The sequence below is a fragment of the Hetaerina americana genome, unplaced genomic scaffold, assembly GCF_022747635.1.
Source record: "Hetaerina americana unplaced genomic scaffold, ioHetAmer1.1.p SCAF_10, whole genome shotgun sequence".
Taxonomy (NCBI): Eukaryota; Metazoa; Arthropoda; class Insecta; order Odonata; family Calopterygidae; genus Hetaerina; species Hetaerina americana.
In genome coordinates, this window is record NW_027286070.1 from 40911057 (window position 1) to 40929660 (window position 18604).

Sequence of the window (18604 nt, forward strand, 5' to 3'; positions counted from 1 at the left end):
GTGAAGTAGAGACACACCACAGAGATGCAAGCAATTCTCATTTTTTCTGTAGCATCTGGCCATTGGCTTTTGGTGCTTACATTTGATCATTGGCGCCAGGTGATTACCAACAGCTATGAGGCACAACCTTGGGACGTGACCAAGTTGACGTCCGCTTTCAATTAAATGGAAACATTCTGCCGAACGGCGGTCCTAGTGACATATCTACTATTTTCGGGTCACGGTGTTCGTGGGGACTTGCGAACCAGGGCTTACAGGGCATGCATTGCTGGGATGTCGTTATTAAGCCAGCCCCAAGCGGTATGGGAATAGGAGACGAGATAGGGGAGGTGAGAACAGGGATAAGGTTTGGATATGAAGGGTACATAAAACATTAGGCTGAAATGCGTCACATGTTTACTGAGATAGCTTGTTCATATGATATTCCGTTCCAGGAGAAGGCGTTTACAACTGGAATGTTTCATTAGCATTCGGAAACGTATCTGCTTGTTTTGTCAGAGTTTTTCAAGTGCAGAGAACACTCCGTCAGATGGGCCATCAAACTTCAACCTCCAGGGTGTTTTTATTGGAGTTGTTTAATACCAATGGCTGGCTTGTCACTATTGTCTGTGATCACATTAATATCCCTACCCAGTTCATCATACATTTGTCGCTATAGGACCAATTGAAATTGATCTCCAGAGATTTCCTTCGGCTAGTAATAGGTAAATGTACTAAAAATGCTGAGATAATGTGATATTACTCATTAGTAGTCCCCTTATCTAGTCCTTATGTCAAGATGTGAAACCACTAAGGGAAAGCATACATTTGATAGAAAATTTAAATAGATCCATAAGGTGTAAACATAGAAAGCTGGATAAAAATCGCTACAATGAAATAACCTGTATGGAAATGGTTTTAGGAAAAATATGATAGAATGATCTCCAGTCGTAAACGGAGTAAGATAGAAGAAATAGTTTTCTCGAGCAAAGATCCTGTAATTATCTCCCTCTCGTAAGTTTCCCAGTTCTCCTGAGGTTGAGGGCTTTCCTAAGGAGTTTTTAAAGTCAACAATCACACGTCCTAAGACTGAAAGATACGCGGTTTGAATGCTGACAATCAGTTATTCAGATAAGCAAAGTTATAAAGTATCCACGTATTTTCATTCCATCTATACTGTAGAGACAATATAACCACGGACAGAAAAAATAATCAATAAACAATTATTTGAAGGGCTTAAACGATTTTGGAACAATCTCAAACCTCAAGATCAGAATGATTACAAAGTTGAACGCCAAATTAAAATGTAGAATTAGCTCTTATTTCAACGTGCCCTACAAATATCTTTCAATAAACCCAGCCTCGCAAAAATTGCCTTGATGCGCAGAGTTTTCGGGCACCAGATCTTCCTGAAAAACCATAGTATGCACAGAGAAAGCAGTCCCCCATTCCAAGATGTGTAAATTTCTCATTCTGTCGGTTTCTCACTGGGTGAACTCTACCATCAAAAACCAAGGCGACCTTCGGGTTTATTACTGTATTCATGGCTTTTTAATAGTATACGGAGCTGGATAATTTACATTTGAATATCTCAGATAGCCTTATGGTGTTCAGCTATCTCTGTGGATAGTCCTCACTTGTTTACGCCCGGCGTCTGTTGCGGAGAGGATATCTAGCCGCTATAATAAAATTAGATACTGTCATCCTATACATTCAGTCCTAATACCATCGGCACTTGGTCTCTTATAGCTTTGCAGATTTTCACGAGAACGCAGGTGAGGCAGGAGGGCAATATTGTGCGCCCTGCCTCGCGAGAAAAGGAGTTATAAAGGAATCTGTGGATGAGCGTGATGATGTTCTTTTCCGTGAATTTAATTCCTAGTATATTAAAAATGAAATGTCAATTTTCGTATCTCTTAGTCTCTATATATACCTGTGGCATGCTTATCGAATCACCCATTGAGTGCGAAAGCTCGCACCACGAAAGGAATGAATAATTCTGAAAGCAGTAACCACCTTCAAGTTAGATTTTTATGCAAACATTTTGCTAGTCTTATTGTTTACAATTTTCAGGAAAGGATATTAATGCTGTAAAATTCTGCTGTAAAAAATCAGCACTTTACCAGTCATTTTCAGCAGTGTACTATATATATAGTATTTCGAGTAAGAGTAAGCCTCCGATTCGCAAATTTCTATTTACACTCCATTAATTAAAATTTACGAGACATCTAACGTTAATGTCCTACGTCTATGAAAGTGGCCGTGTCCTAGGATGGATGTAAGAAACCGTTAAATTATGATAGATTCAGAATAATTCAATTCAAGGGAACTTTGTACATATATTATTAGTTACTGGGCGAGCGATATCACACTGCTTATTTAGCTTAACACATGCCTTTACACGACAGTGGAAACGAAGGACTTGGCAGCGCGTTAAAATTTATTACATTATCCGTAACTTAAAGTCTAAAAGCGGGATGAGTCAAAAGTTTTTCGCGTGGCTGTAAATTTAATTCGAAACTGCCGGATCCGCTCCAGTGAGGTCTTGGGGGTGGGGAACACTTTTGGACCCCATCAATCAAAAGCTTCCTGGCGCTTGCATTATCTCATCCCGAACCTTATAATTGACACACAAAACTTCTACTCTAGTCGACTGTTTATCTCAAAACTTCCGCTCGAGTTGAAAGGGAATTTTGCCACACTTATAAAGGAGAAGAAACTACGAATATTATCAATATAGGTAGACAGCAATCTTCCTCCTTCACCTCGTACATGAGTTCAAACCTATTTGCGCGATGAGTAGCGTAAGTTAACTACATAAATTGCGTTGTACTTTGGAAAAATGCCAAATGCATATAACATATTGGTCTTGAGAGCATATGGATTTTATGCTCATTTAGAAAAGTGAGGGGGCGTGATAGACCGGTGGATAGAGCGTCAGACATGTGACAGTACGTCATTAGGCCTCGCATAGTTAGGCTTCATTTGAAATATGCCTAGTTTATGAGGGACGAGGAGATCCAGGGGGTTGAGCTGCGGACTACTGTCTGAAAGATTCCCGCGGACGCCTATGGGTATGCATAGCTCCACCCAAGCTGAGTGAATTTCTAGTATGAGATCTTCCTGGAACCAATAAAAAGAAAGGAACTGCCCACCTTACTATAATATGTGAGTTTCACACGCTATTTAGCTTAGTACTTGGTAAGCTCTCACCTATCAAACCGACCCTCTGGTCGATATCTATGGTATTATTTTAGAAAATGGACTTCTATTTCCCAATAAGCCAATGATTTGCCTTATTTTGTAATATAAATAACCCTAAAAAATACAACCTGTGCTATCTTGACGTAAGGTGACATTAGAATGATTTTAAGTAATTTATGAGTGTGGAAATAGAAGACAAAATTTGGTTTTGACAAGACGGCAATGGCAGCTTCGTGTTCTAGTGATAAACGACAATTGTCAATTCCCTGTGACCAATTCACCGTTGGTCCCAGGCAATTGGCCATTCATTTTTATTAGGTAACTGAGTATTCTAGCGCTCTCTTCTCTTTTCCAAAACTATCGACAATATAATTTATATTATGGCTATACTTTGGATTTATTAATATTACGCAATTTTCGGTCGGCCCGGTACCCTTAAAATGGGGTTGGAAATTGTGACAACAGAGAAGACAACACTGACGAAATACTGCCTGTAGTTAAGTTAATGACTGAATTAACCATAGGTAGTACTTCGCTATTGTTTTCTTCCCTGTTGTCGAAATTTCCCACTCCAATTGATGTTCACCTGGTTGACTTGGTATAGAGTGTTTCTCAAATATTCATGATTGGATATTGGATTGGCACCTTTCTTAGCAAATATTTCACACCTTCTTTTTATTAGCAATATTGTTCAAAACATAATTTTGAGCTTTAGATAATAGCAGTTAAGTAGAGTTGACCAGTTTTAAACTATTAAGGTTATAACAGCGTTTACATTTTTAACATAGCCCGTTAAAAATTCCTACAGTAGCGAGGCTAAAATAATAATAGCATAAATTTGAACTGTTATTTTAAATTGGATATATCACGGGCGCTAATTAACATATAAATTAACTAATTAATATTCAAATAATAAATTACTGGCAAAATATACAGAAAAAATATATCACAAAAACAGTTGATCACCGCGACATAAAGGTAACGAACTTCAGTGTAATATTTTCATGGAAAACAAAAGGCGGAAAAGGAATTGGTGTTATTAGAATGTAATAGAATACGTGGGTCACTCGATGATTCTTTAGAAAAACTAGAAAAAGAAATTGTTTTGGGTGGAATGTTTTATGGTTTTCAACTTCATCTTCTTTCAATTAAATACACTTTTCAGCGTTTCTCCAACGTTTTGGATCCATCTGAAAAATAACAATTTCGGATAGGTCCCGAATTGAAAAAATATCTTTGGATCAAATCTGGTGAATATGGTGGATATTTTATTAATTCGAAATTTAATTCCATTCTTTTTGTCATCGAAACTGAGCATGTGTTTACTCTTTACACTGTTTTAATGGAAGAGAATTGTCTTCTTTGCCAGGTAAGGACTCTATTCATAACATCTTTTGCTTAAGCAGTACTAAAGATGCCTAGTAGTCCCCATTTATCGTTTGCACTTTTTGCAATTAATCGATGTAGACAATTTCGCGTGAAGCTTAAACAACTGTGGCGGTCACTTTTTCGGCGGATTTCACCATGTTTGCCTTCTTGGAAGCCGGATTTTCTTTATTAACTCACTGTTATGGTTGTTCCTTCGTCTTTGAATAATAGTTGTGGATCCATGTGTCCTTTAAAGTTATGTATCAATACAGAAACTCGTCAAGAATGCGACGAAAAAGTGCCAAATTGGCCACACGATTGCGTTTATTCTAAACTAAGAGCAAACGCGGCCCATCCCGCCCACTCGTGCATAATAGAGAACACTGAACTTAATGATAAACCTGTGGCCCAAAATATTCGGCGAATTTTTGAAAGGTCGATCACTGACAACCATATCGTGAATTTTCTCAAACATTTCGGAGGAAGTCAACCAGGGGACGTGCCGTGCAAGATCCAAGATTGGGGGAGGTACGGCCACGTTTTAACGAAATTGCCCAATTGTAAAAAATTCGTAAACACAGGAGTAGATGATCCAAAATCTTCATCCAACTCTACTATGATCTCTTTCGATGGTAAGATTTTCAAATATAAGTGTTTATCACTGCAAAGAAACTCATTTTTATCCCATTATTCAAACTAAACAAACGTTTGTTGCTTCAATCAACTGAGAAAATTAGATAATCTTATGTATATATATATAAAGTATATATATAGTATATATTATATATATATATATAAAGTATATATATATATATATATATAATATACTATATATATACTTTAAATTGAATTGAAAAATAAAGTATATATATAGTATATATTATATATATATAAAAAGTATATATATATATATATATATATATATATATATATATATATATGTATATATATATATATATATATATATATATATATATATATATATATATATATATATATATATATATATATATATATATATATATATAATAACTTATCTGGAATACTCTGCAAAAACTACTCGTACTCATTAATGTTGCTGAAATTGTGGAATGGAAAGCAATGAAAATCTCATGAGGATCATATCTACTGTACTCAGTGCTTAGAACAATGAAATGATGACGGCGTTGGTCTCTCGAAAATTAATATTGAAAAAGGTTAGCATAAATTCAATTCAAAGGAGGTACGAAAGTCTATAAGCCGCGTACAAGACACAGCATAAGAAAGAATAACTTAAAATAGAAAATTGGTACGTTGAGACGTTTTTGGGGGCAGGAAATTTGGAAAGCACAAAAAAATGTTGAAACGAGGAAATACAGGTGTTAAGTCTGTGAGAAATTATATGGAAGGATATTGGAGATAACAGGAGCCAGCTATTTTTTGAGCAGTATGCAGCGGAGGGGAAGAGATCAGCCAAGGGATGGCAACGATTTCGCACGAAAAGGTGGGAATTATCGTAATATAGAGCAAGCTACTGATATTATATTATAAGTAAAAGCTGAAGTAACAAACTAGGTCAATGTATAGGGCAACATGCCGCCAAGAAATCATGAGGAGAGGAAATCAACAGGGGTGCGATCGGTCAGCGAACCTAATCACTACTGTTCTTTTAAGGAAGCATTTCATTGTGATGGTGGAATGAAACGCGACGGTGAGCTTAAGAACAGTTGGTATGAGGCAGAGACTACGGTTTAAGAACTAAGAATGACCGCGGGAGAAAGCAATAGAGTTCACAGAAGTCAGGGGTTAATAATCAGGAACAATGGCTTTGGAATGGGAAAGTTATCGATTAGACTAAAGGTACATATTTAGGAAGTGTGATTACGCGTACACTTTCCTGGAAACGAATGCGGAGTCATAAAATAATTTAGTACTAATTAAGGTTGAACTCCGATTCTAAAGAATACAACAGGGAAGGCGGAAAAACGTAAAATGATTATGTCATATTTTACCAACATTGATAATCAAAAGTGACACGGGTGCATTTTAAAATGTACTTTTTATTATTTCATCATTTTCTATACTTCGGTGAAGGAATTCAAGTATAAATGATAATTTACACTAATACCTGCACTAAAATATCAGTAGTAATAATTGGAGAAGTTTTTAATAAATGAATACATATAGAAATATCCCAAAAAAACGATCCTTCAACTTCTCTTTCTCTGGGCGTACAATAAAGATTAAAAAAATAAAAGTAATTTTTAAAAATTGCTATCAATAATAGTATATATTTTATTTTTTTTAGGATCACGTGAAAAAATTTCCTCTTTCTCTGTTCTTGACATCAAGTCCGGTAAAGTTATTTGAATGACTACCCCTATTTATTAAATTTACACTTAAAATGAAAACTAAGCTCAGTGCGTTTTGGAAAAGTGTACGATGTATTGGAATATAGTGTGTCAAATATATTGTTTATTAATAAAAACTTGGTGGCCGTAAATTTTTTATTTGATAGTTTTTCAATTAGTTTTTGTTTAATTAATGCTTGAGCGAAGAAAATACTTAAATTGTATGAGTATAATAATATACCTTCATCCTTAAATTTAGTTCTACTTACATACTTAGAAATAAAATAGCAGATGCGGAAGTCCACTTAATCCATAATGTATTTAGTTTATTTTTCTGTGTAACTATATGTATAGCATTTGGTGTTTACATTTCATAGTCAATCTTTTTTTTCTTTCTTGTGTAGAAAGTACTGTATGTAACTGGTAGTATTTTTTGAGTGTGCGACCAAGAATATAAACAAACCACAGGTGCCTAGTGAAGGCATTTAAATTATATTAAATGATCAACGGGGGTTATTCTAAACTAATGGCTTTTCCAACGCCAGCTTTGGCACCGAGACTGCTAATGAAAGTGTGAGCTTTACCATATCCGAAAACTAATGACAAAATACCTTTTGTTTTACTAAATAATCCACATTTTTGTGGCAAATTTTAGTCTGCGACTTTTATGTGAATGAAATTCTCCCTTTTGATCCTCTCTGATGAAATAAATACTATCTCCCAGTTCAAATGCACTCATCAGCTTTTTTTTACGTATTGCAAAATGTGCGCCTTTCACAAGTAGAGTTATAAATACGTAATTTTGATAAATTCTGAAGCCACAGCATACTGTGTATATTAATATTAAAAAAGAGGAGGTCATTCAATTTTAAAAATTAAATAAACGTATGCATAACAATGCTTCCCGAAGAATGATACATAAACTATTCATGTCACCAGATGACCCTGGTTAAAAAAAGGTGTTATTGAAACGGAATTCTAAATGATAGAATTTCAAGTTAAAAATATTATTTTTTCAATATTAGATGCGACGCTTGCTCTCTAGCCTAAATTGGCGAACGATAGTTTTGATATGACTGTTTAATGCACCACACAATGAAGTTTAAGATGATATTTATTTCAGATGAAACGCGAGGAAAACATGAGAGTCGCTAGTGATCATTAATAATCATGTATTAATACAAAGATTCACCAATGAGGTTGCAATAGCATGCGAATAACAGTTTACCTTCAGGAGGGAGGCCACGCTGCTATATTCAGCGTTATCATTAAGTGAAGGCGAATTTTAAAATAACCCTAACATTTTTAGTTAATTCAGGATTACGCAAATAAAAGAAGACATCAAAAGGAGGAGCGGTTAGCCAAACCAACAGAAAGGGTAACCAAACGAAGAAATATGAAGGGGGAGGAGAGGGGATCATTTCGGGGAATCCAAAGGAGGTGGGAAAGATGTGAATCCTTTAAAATATCTACCAAAATACGTTGCACCACACCCTCATTCCCACCTCACCCAACATTTTCCGTTAGTTTGTCATGGCATATTTTCATGATATGCGAATACATAATAATACATGAAACTTCACTTCCAAATAACTGAAGGTAGAATTTTTATGCCGTCCGAACAGTCCATCGCCGTTTTACCTCCTCCTCTCGCCACATTTGCAGTAGGTTGTCTCTCTCTCATCCCTTTTACCCTTCACTTCACCCCTCCCCCGGCCAAAATTGCACGGAACCCCTCTATCACCCTTTCTCTGCAACCTTCCCCACCCTATATCCCAGGAGAACGCTTGCGGATTGAAGTGGACGCCGGCGAGATCTCCCTAGGGGTCTCTTTTCCCTCAAAATCCAACCCCGCCGCCCACATGGGATCCCGCCCCTCCCCCGCTGTCCACCCATCCACACAGAACCAACACGCACACAGGCACCCAATTTCTCTGCACCTCACCCAAAGGAGCTGACGAAACCGCATGGCTGCGGTCGGACGGAGCAGGAGACGAGGGAAAGGGATGGGTGCGGGGCGGAAAAGGTGGTCTGAGTAGAGGATTGTGGGTGGGGGACGAATGTTAGGAGTTGTGAGGGAATGAGCGGTTTAAGGTTTCCCTGTAAATGGTAGGGGAATTAATATGGTGGGGGAGGAGTGGAAGGGATTCCGGGGACGTATTAAGACACTTCCATGGTGTACCGTCCTTCGACCTTCCTCGGTCAACCGCCAGTCGAAAGGGGCATAGGGCGTTAACCGCGGTAAGTATAGATTGTTACTGCCTTAAGTTTAGAAATTTTTCTGACAGAAAAGTTCGAAAGACCACTCCATTTAAAACTTTGTACAGTGCCACTCGATTAAACTGCTAAATCGTACACATACGCATTTTTATGATTCTGATTGAAAACAGGAAAAATGATGCGCAAAGAGTTGTTGACAAAATTTAAATTTCATTTGCTCAAAAATCATATTAATATACAATCAATAAATATATTGTGGAACTGAGAGCTGAGTCATCTTTGGCTGCACTAAAAGAGGAGTAAGTTTTCTCAATGCATACGATATGAGAAAAGATAATGACCATGTCAAAGGACATTTAAATTGCCTTTCAATCATAATGTAGTTAAAATTTTAAACAAGGAAAAGTCCTCTTATTAATTCGTGATCCAAGTAGTTGCTGGATACATTACTTGAATATTTTATTTGATTTTGTGTATAGATTTACTGGTATTATATGGATCTTTATGTATACTACTAATACTATGACAATATAACTAATAATATGAACTATACGAGTCTAGTGTAGTTAAAATTTTGATCTTTAATGAAAAACAAAATATAGAGAGCTGTAAAACTGTGGCGCTTAGTTCATTTTGGCGATTCATCACCACACGATTGACTATTTAGGGATGTTATATTTTAACTATTTTCAAAAATTTCAAATATCCTTAAACAGTATTGATATGCTTACTTGATTACATTGTAAATTAGTTGGTTAAATTATTAGTTTCAAGGCATGCTTGTAAAATAATCAATTGATAGGCACATTATACCCTATTTTATTTTATATCTTAGCTTTGGGTTGCAACGAAGTAGTATTGCTAATTACTTGAAAAAATCGTCTGAGTAGCACAAAATAGTTTCGAAGTAAAACACACCCAATATTCTTTGTTGGTAAACCACATGTGAAACATGAATTCCGGATTGAAGTTCTACGTTATAAATGATGATATTATTGAAAATTGATATATTATCACCTTATCTGTACCTTTCTCTTTCAGAGCTACTGCCTTTTCTAGTTTATTGAAACACGTTGGGTGAAGTTTTATCTTCAGGATCAAGTGAAAATACGTTCGCATCAGTGGAAATGACTTTTACTTTTGTCAGCTTGACCCCAAGCACTCAGCAGCTGACCCTACGTTTGAAGAATTCCGTTCCACGTATCACTTTTACACCAAGTATCTGATTGTGGTGGTGTTTTCCTTTGTGTATGAAGTTTCCATCTAACATTTTCAAGCAAAGAGCGAGACAATCAGATAAAAGGTGTATTAGAGGTTGATGTAACAGGAAGCTGCAAAGGTTGGCTCAGCTTCTGTGTGCCTGAGGCCATTCCTGCAGCAATAAGAGTCGTTGGCAGTGATGCGAACGTATTTTTATTTTAAATCATTTGGTATTCAATGAATTTTATCATCCGCGGCCATTACTTTATCTCAATGTAGAAGCATATTGTGTTTCGCCCAAGAGAAGTTAGGTATTTCTTCGAAAAAATTTAAGCTAATTTTCAATATGAAACAGTTTCGGGATTATTTTAGTGCTATAGCATTTTATTTTAACCCCCTAATCAAGAACGTATTCATAGCTAGGACATATACTCATAGTGCAGGATTTTGGGACTGTTTGCGTCAAAAATCCAGAACCGTTAGTCCTACTGCCCTTATGCTTTATAAAATTGTAAAAGGAATCTGCTGAATTTTTTCGTTTGATATTGATGAAATTGTATTGTGATTATTGATAATATTGCATAAGATATTGATGATATTATATGATTTCATCCACTGCCTATATTTCTGGTAGAATAGTAAGAGGGAACGTTGGCAAAAGCCCAGTTAATGAAAACCTAAGTCACATTTTGTTGTAGGTTCTTGTATAAAGTACGCCAGATGCAGAAGTTCTTTATCCTTTCAGTCCCTTCATAAGTGACTAACATTAGAACAAATGTCTTATCCCCTCGGAAAATAATACTATTACAGAATATGGATAATCTTCCTCAGATGTCTTTGAGGACCCAATATTCTGTTTATTATATTATATTAAACAATGATTTTCGTCTTCGCTTACATATATTTAACTTAAATACTCTGAATAAACATGTTTCATTATTTCATTAAAGGAAAAAGTGTTTCCCTTTTGGATTTTTTCAAATGTTTTATGCTTTGTTATGCATAATTTTAAAGTGAAAATGAGCGTAAGCCAGTGGCTGATACAAAACTTATAGCTCAAATCCTCATTCGGTTTTATAAAATATCATTTTTAGAACAAAAGTGGTTTTATTAAAAACCATTTAGCATGTTGGATTACCTGTAGAAACTGTTATTTAGCTGCTGTTTTGTATATGTAGTCGGAACGGGCCATGATATGCGAATAGTGAGATCATACAAAACACTTTTTCTGCCTATAAATCCCATGACAAATTTTGGAAGGAGAATTTTCGGGTATTTTTGTGTGAATTATGGAAAACTTGTTGATAACTTAAGTTCATTTAAGAATTGAAGAAGTGTTCTCCTCTGTAAGTGTAAAAATCAGTAATTTTAACACCCATATCACTTGGAACAACGACTAATTACCAATGACCAAATTTCGCGTAGCCCTATGATAATGTCAATCCAAATAGATTAGAATAAACTAAGTTCACAATAAATATACATTAATGAAGTTGCCTTTAAAATTCTCTTGAGATATTTATATTACAAAAGATGATGGTAAGGCAATATATGCTTGTATGATATTATATCACTTATTTCATTTCCGCTACACTTGAACTTAACACGCGCACAAGCATGCGTGGATATCGCTTGGGACTTTTGAGAATGTTATTCATGAATCGACTTCTTAATTACGCAAAGAATTTTTTCTCTCGGCCTTTAATTAAACGCACTCGTGCATTATTTCGCACGGCACGCTTAAGCTTCGTAGTGGATACACGCATGAATTTCAAATTAAACCTGAGAAAAGGTTTTTGAGCAAGGGCGGAGTGGAACCGAGAAGCTGCCCTGAGGAGTTCACCTCGGGGCAAACTCAGACCGGGAATCCACAACTACGGGAGGAGTGGAGGAAGGTCGAAAGATGGAAGAGGAGGCTTTCGGAAGGGGGTGGTGGAAGCTTGTCGGCGCAATCATTTCCGTCAAATGACGGTCCATGGGGTTGCGGAGGAATTGCTGACAGCGAGTGTGTTTGGCGACGCGAAACGGCAAAGCAAGACTTTATGAGCTCAGGAACGTGAGGAGTTTCCCATTAGGGCACGAATTTCTCACGGTAATTGAACTCCGTCCTGCCCTCGCCTTCAACCCCTAATTCCTTTCCCCCATTCGTCGCATTCTCTTTTTCTAACTCCGTTCTGGGGCATTCCATTTTGCCAGTGACTCCTAATTAACTATCCCTTTCCACAACAGAGTAATCTTTGTGGTGACTCACTTAGAGTGGAAAGGGAGACGATGTTGACAAAATTACGACCACATGTTCATTTTATTTTTATTTATTTTATTTCAAAGGGGTAAAATTTTGACAGTGATGCCTCATTCTCTTTTAAAAGCCCATTGCTTTTATAGCCCAATGAGAAACGAACAGTGACTTTGATGAAATGGACGATTTGGAGCACTTCAATGAACTTCATGCGACGTCCAATTAGACATTTGTATCTACAGAAAAGGGACTTCGGAAATATTAGGCATCGAGTGATATGTCAGTGCGTTACCCATCTCATCATTACAATATCCGTATGCCCTATGACTAAATTACTACTCCTCTGAATGACAACCGAAGCTCAATTTTAATATGTGAGATTGCTTCACGTGCGAGCCTTTAGTCATGGGTGATGTAGACAAACATTTCTCTTTCATTATAGAAAGGATTCCGATAGAGGATTTTTTCTAACGTTATTTATCACAGGGACGTTTCTCTTCCAGAAATATTTTCCCTCTTAATACTCCTTGAATCAGTAGCAGGAGGGTTAAATATAAGCAACATTCATAAATTACCCCAATATTTTAATAACACTAATATATTAAAATAAGAAGCCAATAGAAGAATGACTTTATATTTTTTGCCCATTAAAAAATCACACTATTACAATTTACAGATTTGTTACGGCCATTATATCCTGTCATTTCGTCATATACAGATGCAGATGCCAACGATAAGCTGAAAGCTCATATGTAAAAGTGCTTTGAAAAAACAAAAATTTAATTCCTAGAATGCTATCCATTTCCAGTGCCTAGTTACCTCCTTAATTTCTCTACGGAGTTTTCCTTTTGATAATGAAATCCAATAAAATAAAAAAAATAATGTTTGAATATGTTTTCGTCCCCTTATAGGAATGAAAAATTTCTTCTCTTCGCAGTATTTAATGATATAGTCCCACTTGCTGAAAGAAACTAATTTTTTTATGGATATGCTACCTAGGTATCATTTTGCCCTTTTCGGTATCCGGATAAAACTAGCTACAAGGCATCTATGCCCAACTAAATGGTATTGAAGTGTCGCACATAAAACACAAAAATGTATAAAAATATTTACGGAGAATTTAGTTATTTTAATTTTATGACTATATGTATGGTTGTACAATCAATATTTTTAGTGCACTATTCCATAAAATTTAGTACTCGATTATTAATTTATTCAATTCAGCATTAAGCTTCCAAAACAACTTTGTAGTATCATTACATATTGACTAGTTGGAGCCTACAATCCTGAGGGTGAAATAGTAGATGACTGAAAATACTTTCCTCCTTTCAGAACCAAAGCGTAGCTTGCATCATACCCTAGTAAAAATTCAGGCATCGGTTCTGGTACTATTTATTTCGATTAATCCCACGAGGATTTCCAAAAGGATTCATTTCAAAATATGAAATTCCATCTCTAATTTTACCATTCACATGATTGAAAATACCGTTATTATCCATTATCAATGTCAAACGCCAAGGAATTTAATGTGTTTAATCGAAGTTTGATAAGTGAATATTGAGCAAAGAAGTGAAAGTGTTTTCCATTGCGTTCTTTGTAGGGAATAAAGCATGAATTAAAAGAAAAGAAAACACTAAAGGAAATTGAGGAAATAATTTGTTTCTCTTCCAGAGGTGATAAGAAATATTTCTCATTTGTAACAAGTTATTGCTTCCAAAGAGGTACGCGAAACTAATTTGTTATAATTGGAAAATTTATTAGGGTGACGAGAGAGTAGTTATAAAAATATTAGTACATCTTGTTAATAATCTTTCTTTATAGAAAATACAACAATGCTCTTGTCGTGTGGCCTTATGAATTAAAAGTGTCATTGTTAGTCAAAGACACAAAGCGATAATAAAATAACGATCTATGTATGTACGAAAGTTTTGGTACGTTTAACAAACGGTGAAGTGTTCCATTTGTATGAGACGATCAAGTCTTAAAATACTCTTGGAGAATTAAGCCGTTCAATGCCATTATACTTAATTTGTTTCCTCGTCGACTATTTCACTCATAATTTATTCTCACCACACGTATAAATAGTGTGTCCAAGACATTATTAGCACTAATTCTTTAATAATTACCTAATTTAAGAATAAGTATACTTATGTACGAGCTGTTTCATCGTTGGAAAAATATAAGCTACACTCTTTCGTACAGGCCCTTGATTTACATTCTTTCCTCTTCACTTTAATAGAGGTTATGTTGTTTTCAATTAAGCAACTTCTTAGATAAGTACGGGTGGATATATTCTATTGATTAAATTTGGTTTTCAGGGAGAAATTGTAATCCATATCTGTTAAGTTGAAATGCTGACATTTAAAATGCCTACCTATTAGGTGATGTCATTTAAACTGATTCGAGAAATTCAATTTCTCGACTATGGTGGACACAACGATAGAAACCATAATAACTTTAAAATGGAAGACATTTTGTAAATGACATATTAAGCAGGGAGTTGTAGAGTTATATTTTCAAAAAGATGGCGAATAATACTGGACATTGTCAGCCTCATATGCTTATGCAAGTTATATTGCAAGGCACCACTTTTAGACGCTAGTTGGTATTTAATATTATATACTTTTCAAGCGATTCGGTTGACATGTTGGTAATGAATTCTATAAAAAAATTAATTCATGGAAATTCAATCGATTTACGTACATTATTTTGTCCGTAGTCTTATTAAAATACATTTTTTAGCAGTATCAATCCTAATCATTAAAATATTTTTGTAAAATGTAATAAATTCTATTTAAGCCAATTAAGTTATGCATAGGAATTGCGTTATTAATTGACTGGTAAATACGAGTTAAAATAAAAAAATAAGTTTTTATCCTAAAATATATCCATTCAAGTGAAATGGGTCGAACAATTAAATTTCTCTTTATGAGGATGTAGCGTCAATAATCGAGGTTACTTGGTTATTGCACACGTCCATATTTTACATTTTTTTTATTGAAGAACTATACAAAAGGAAAATAATAACATATTGGTTATTGAGTAATGTGACAAAATTTCCTCAGAATTGATTCGGAGAAAAAATGAGTTGTCAACTTCGTGAGAAATAAATATTTACTATTATCGTTTGGTTTATATTTTATTTCTTTTCTCCGGTAAATACAATTCTATTTTCCTCGTCCCAGAACATTCCATTGGCACTTCAGCTCTGTGAAAATCTAACTTCTCAGACTCAACGGGCCCCGAGGTCAATCACACTTCCCGCTTTTTTAAACCTTACACTCCCTCTCCTTCCGCAATCCTTCCCCTCGTTTCCCTGAACCGGCATTCTCGTATATGGCCTGGCCTTAGCCTTTTACCCGATCGCCCCGCGGGGTGCCATAGCCACGCCGTTACAACGGCGCAGCAGGCTCCTCGGCATGTGACCAGCTCATCAGAGCACGCCACCATTCCCTCAAAAAAACGCATAACTCACGACAACATGCGCCTTGGTCAAAATCCCACTACAAACGAACGCAGATCAAATAGTGTCTTTCTCACCACGGGGTCGCCAAGGTGGAAGGGAGAGAGAGAGCGTTTGATTGGCTCCTCGCTCGTAGCCGAGCTTTGCCGGGAGTCTGGTTGGCCTTCAAATCCGCGTCCTGAATACATTTTTGTTTGCGTCGGAATTAGGACGATCTTAATCTACGAAAATTAAGCAAATGTCCCAAGTTTCGCTGGTTTAGTTCTAATTTTCCTATTGCTCTATTCTATGGAACTCTATGAGAGAAGAACGATGCTATTTTAGTCGTACGAGTCAATATAAGAGTTGTATTCCTATATTGACTACTCTATTCAGGTACCAAACGTAGAAGTAATGTTATGGAGTGAGTGTAATTGTTTTAACCTAAAAAATTTCTCTTTGCCACACAAATTTTATTCTAATAAGTTGCAATCAAAGGAAAAATTATTTTTTTTAGATAAAACTAAAATAACTCATTTCAATAATTTGGTGGTCTCAGCTACCTTCATGGGTACGAGGAGTCACTGTTATATATGTATATATATATATATATACAACTGTTATATATACTGTTATATATATATATATATATACTGTTATATATATATATACATACTGTTATATATATATATACATACTGTTTATATATATACATACTGTTATATATATATATATATATATATATATATATATATATATATATATATATATATATATATATATATATATATATATATATATATATATATATATATATGCAGCGTCTGTTCCTCAGTGAGGCGGATCCAAAGGCGTCTGACCCCAGTGGGGCGGCTATTGAGTGATGGTGTCACGTTAAAAACACTATTGAGGAAGGCAACGGGATACCACCTCAATTATCATTCCCAAGATAGATGTGATGGTCACTACCGAGATTTTGAGCCCTGGCAACTACGGGGCTCGGCCCAATCGGCCGTGTGTCGTACCCGGCAGCGGGCGAGGCAAGGCTTCCGCGGTCGTCATCCCAAGAAACCCTTGCAAGGGAAAACTTGCAGGACAGAAGACGCAGAAGACCAAATTAGTTAGAATAGGAACAGGGAATGTTAGGACAATGTTAAGGACAGGGAAATTGGAGAATATTAAGCGAGAAATGGACCGTAAACCAAATCTCTCGTTCACATCGCTCATCAGATTTCGTTGAAGTGAGAAATTGATACACCTAGAGATGACAAAGACTTCATTGAGTACTTATGCCTGTAAAGATAGTACATGGTCATATAAAGTATATAATACCATGTTCATGATTGACCAGCGTAATTTTTATCTCCGTAAAGCCCCGCAAGCAGCCGTGAGGGCGTGTGGCGTGGGATTTCAGAGCGCGAGACAGGCACGCAAATATTATTAAATGGAGTAGCTTTATGGTTGTATAACTGTAGGATACTTGTGATCTGCTGGAATTCGACTATCTGTTCTTTATAATGCAAATATTTGTTCATAAATTTATTTAATTATATCCTAGCTAATATTAAAAAATACTCATGTAAATACACATGCATACCAATATAGATCTTGCAGGAATTATTATTTCTAGCTTAATGTTTAAACTTTACTCTTTGAGCTAATTATTTATTCACTTTGGTTGATTTTGTTGCTTGAGTATTTGCGTATCTCTCTTGCTTCATCATAGTAGTCAACTTTACCCTTATAATTTGATTCCATAATAATTCCCTCGATGTCATAAGAAAACTAGGGAAAGGTCCTGTACTTTACCACAAATCTAACTCCTGCTTTCTTCGTTAATCAAAATCTCACGTTCTAATGCATTCAATATACCCGTCACGCTCACTCTCTTCTCGTAGCAATGGTTAAGAAATCTGTACATTTACTTATTATCTTTCACAAGTCCTTTAATAATAATTAAGAACGGATAGTAGCAATTTTCCACTAGATAATTATCTACTAGAAAATTGGTTCTATCCGATCTTTATTTTGTTCAATTTCCACCACACCATATCTGAAACTACTAAATTTCTCCTTTTATAATGTTTTAAACTATGAATGCCATCAATATTCACGTTTTCCAAATCCCGAAAAGAATCTTATTAACACTTCTTTTCATACTTTTTTATTTAATTTTCTACAACAACCTAAATGGAATACAGCGTTTTTTGAAGACTGAACCACATATCCTTCTGATGTGTGTTTCTTATTGAATATTGCATTCGAGTGTGAAATCCAAGCACTTGAGCTGTGCTGAAATGCTCAACTCGAAAACATCTTTTATAAGTTACCATCTTACTTACATTTTCTTTTATTCAAAAACTTCATTGCTGCACATTGATTAATATTAAATTCCTACCCACATTTTTTACCTTAATCCGATATCTGGTATGAATTACTAGAGAGTCGTAACCATTGTGCCCTTATTTTTCTGTAAATCGCTGAAAAATATCCCGTAGGCGTTAACTAATAGACGATTAGAATTAGAAGAGAATTTATTTTTCTTCCTCTAAAGATCAACCTTTCTCGAATATATTGAAATTTGTGCCATAAAGCCTTCCGGTAAATCCGGTTATAGTTTTT